This window comes from Onychostoma macrolepis, unplaced genomic scaffold (assembly GCF_012432095.1).
Source record: "Onychostoma macrolepis isolate SWU-2019 unplaced genomic scaffold, ASM1243209v1 Scaffold196, whole genome shotgun sequence".
Lineage (NCBI taxonomy): Eukaryota > Metazoa > Chordata > Actinopteri > Cypriniformes > Cyprinidae > Onychostoma > Onychostoma macrolepis.
In genome coordinates this window covers 1-3,242 of record NW_026704704.1, presented here as the reverse complement: position 1 = coordinate 3,242, position 3,242 = coordinate 1, and the positions used below count along the sequence as shown (strand labels likewise).

Below are 3,242 nucleotides of genomic sequence, written 5' to 3'. Positions count from 1 at the left end.
GATGATAAAGCCACATTTTATTTTAGATATTTACCATACGAGTTTCGGTTTAATTTTCATCCGAGTTCCGTAGTGAATGTAGACATATTTAATGTTTATATGATTCATTAGATCACGTTGGAATGATCAATTGCCATAGCCTTTATCATCAATGTCTGCAGGTAAAACCTCTGCTTTTTCGGCATTATAACGCGGAGAAAGCACGTTTTCACACCGGCCGTGCAAAGGGATATGACAATTGATGATACAGTAAGCCTTAACCACTGCAACGCGATCTTAAGTAGAATAATATAAACATTAAATAATATAAAAAGTCTACATTCACTACCACTCAGTCTCCGCTGTAGCTCCCGTGACCTAAATTCCCAGAATGCATTGCCGCCGTGTCGACACATTCCCAGACTCTATTCCATTATTATAAATGATGTACTGATGCTATTGAGAACGGAACTGAGCTGGACAATGACATGACTCATTTCTACAGAACTGCAAATGTCTCAGAGTTTTGTTACCATTCTGTGCCCGTCGTCCGCTATTTCCAGCACTTAATCGAGCCACTCTGAATATCTAAAACCTTGTTGATTCTGTCCTCAATTAATGAATATGTGCCATATTTTGCACAATGGCCAGGAGAATCTGACCTATAAATGTCAAACACAGTTCAATTGAGATGTTTAAGCACAAAAACTAATACATTCATATTGACTTTTCTATTTTAATGATATAAGCTGAAGTGTGCTACCTGCAGTCACCAGACAGGATCAGCCCACCCCTCATCTCATTTAAATCTCTAATGACCCCTGCCTGCTCATTCTGCCATGCCTGCACAATGGTAGGAATTGTGCCTGGCGCTGATGGCAGAAGAAGGTTCCGACACTGATGCTCTGAAGCCCAAACAGCTTCAACATCCTGATGGTCTGGGTAGCCATGCAACCGGAAAAGTGAATGGCCCCACTCAGTAAAAGGTTGCAGGCTGGCATATTTCGATGCAGCATTGGCTGGTTCTGCCAAAACCGCTGATACCCACATGCTGCACAGACCTGAAGAGATGTATGTAAAAAGGCAGAAAATGACTAATCTATACCATAAAACAACAAAGTGTATAAAAAAAAAATCCAAGTTATGGTACAACATTTTTCTACCAGAAATCACAAATAGCCTCTTACTTGCTTTATTTTTACAAAAGTTCCTCCTGCTTCTCAATTTGTCCTTGGGTTTCCTCACAACATACCGGGCAAATTGTAAAGAGAGACATCAGCTGGCTTTGGCACACAATGAACTTGTCAGCAGCACTGAAAATAAGAAAAACACAATGACTTGACACAATTTGGTCATACAAATAATCTAAAATTAAAAGAATAAGTCTTACTTGAGGTCAGGGAGAGATTCCTGCAGTGGTTCCTCATCAGATAAGTCACTTCTCATTTCCTCCTCTGGGATCCATGACACATCACCATGTTCATCCATGAAAACAGAGGATGATTCATCATCGCTGTGCACAGGACTGGGCAGTGGAGTTGGTGTTTGTTTCTCAAACCTTTCTGACCATCTTGGCTGTGCCTGAACTGCTACAATAAAAAAAGGTTCACCTTTATATAATTGTGCAACAGCATGTGTCACTGCTTGGGTACCCCTGTCAAACCTACTGCAATACTAAACAACAATTCTGTCACTAAATCTAAATCTGTTAATTCAATTATGTGTTAAAAATGGAGTTGTACCTGCCTTGATCATAGAGATTTTACTAATTATTTGCCCTTGTACATTATGTAAACAGATGGTGGCATCATGTACAATTAATAATAGATATGAATAATGTTAATCTACCTGATGAGCGTTGTGAAGGTCTGAGGTTACACTGTGAGCCAAAGTGAAGCATAGATGATTGAGGGGCCAGTGGAAAGAAAGCATCCTGCTCTGGGTCAGCTGTAGATGCATCTCCCCCTTCATTACTTGCAGTTTCTTCCAAAGCCTACACATCATGACAATAAATTACGAATTAGCTGTGCAAACAAAGTCACTAAGTTGTAGACTTGATGGTTATCATTTTAGCAAACTGAGGTTACCATTTATTCCTTCTCATATGGTAACGTTTTTACACGTTTTTTATTTTTAATATTGCTATTACAAGCTAGCTGCGGTTCTTTGTAACTTATACACACCACATTGCTTCTCATTATTGAAATCATTATGTTCACTGATTTGGTAGTTAGCAAATGTTAAAAAGAAAAAAAAGACTTACGGTGCATAGTCCACATTTTCGTCGAGCTGCATCTCTGGCTGATGCATGACCATCATGTTTCCCGCCGGCAGCAGAACCACAGGCTGATGGCGGACCCGATGGAGATGCTGAGTGCACATGACATAGAATCAACGTCGATTTTTGGTTGTAACGGTCAGTATCGATCGTCAATCAAATTTCGATGTTGAATCAACGTTCATTATTTGGTCGGTACATCAGAACGTTATTACGTCGAAAATGAAACATCGATTCAACGTCGAAACCACGTTGGCTTATCAACCGACACAGCCGACGCATCTGAGGGGCCTGTAACTGTACCCGGGCAACTAAATAGTTTTATTCGTTATTTTATATTTATCCGTCTGTCTCTAAATATTAGCGGAAGATGAAAGCTTTAAAAACAATGAATGACAAAACATTTTAACTCGAGCTTTGTCGAATGTTTTGTTATTTTTTTCTGCAGACATTTTTTACACCGCTGGCATGTATAGGATAGGCATTATCATTTTAAAACTCAAATAGCTTCAGTTTTAAGTTATAACTGCATCTGTCTCGGGTGTAGACTGGTGAATTATGTTAATAAACCTGTGTTCTAGTAGGTCTACTGGCCCATATTCAGATGTTTGTGTGGAGTGTGGAATGCAGGACGGGGCGGCCGCGAGATCACTTGCATTTTTTTTTTCCTAATAATGAAACGACATCAGTTCGAAACTCATAATAGGCCCAACTCATATTAATAAATAATTAAAATTACTACTTTTTTCCCCGACACATTCATAATCATTTGGCGACTTTTTCCTGTGCTTTGTGGCAAACTTTATGCGTGTGCTTGAGCGGAATTAAGGCTCACTGTGGATTATAAACTTTGGATAAACATGCGATTAGGCCTAGTTGACTAGTTAAATTGTTGGGGCAGCTCTATTAAATAGCTACCCGTCTCCGCTCTTAGAACTGTCAAGTCCATAACGGAGAGACGTTGACTAGGCTACATTGATTTTCC

General features: G+C 39.5%; 1 long non-coding RNA gene across 1 annotated transcript; it reads right to left on the bottom strand.

The window, feature by feature from the left end:
- Positions 1–1,558: 1,558 nt before the first annotated feature.
- On the bottom strand, positions 1,559–2,307 carry LOC131535236 (uncharacterized). The gene is made up of 3 exons (XR_009269585.1): positions 2,243–2,307; positions 1,828–1,972; positions 1,559–1,568 (listed from the first exon to the last, which is right to left on the bottom strand). It is a non-coding gene; the product is annotated as an uncharacterized LOC131535236 (long non-coding RNA).
- Between the last annotated feature and the right edge of the window lie 935 nt (positions 2,308–3,242).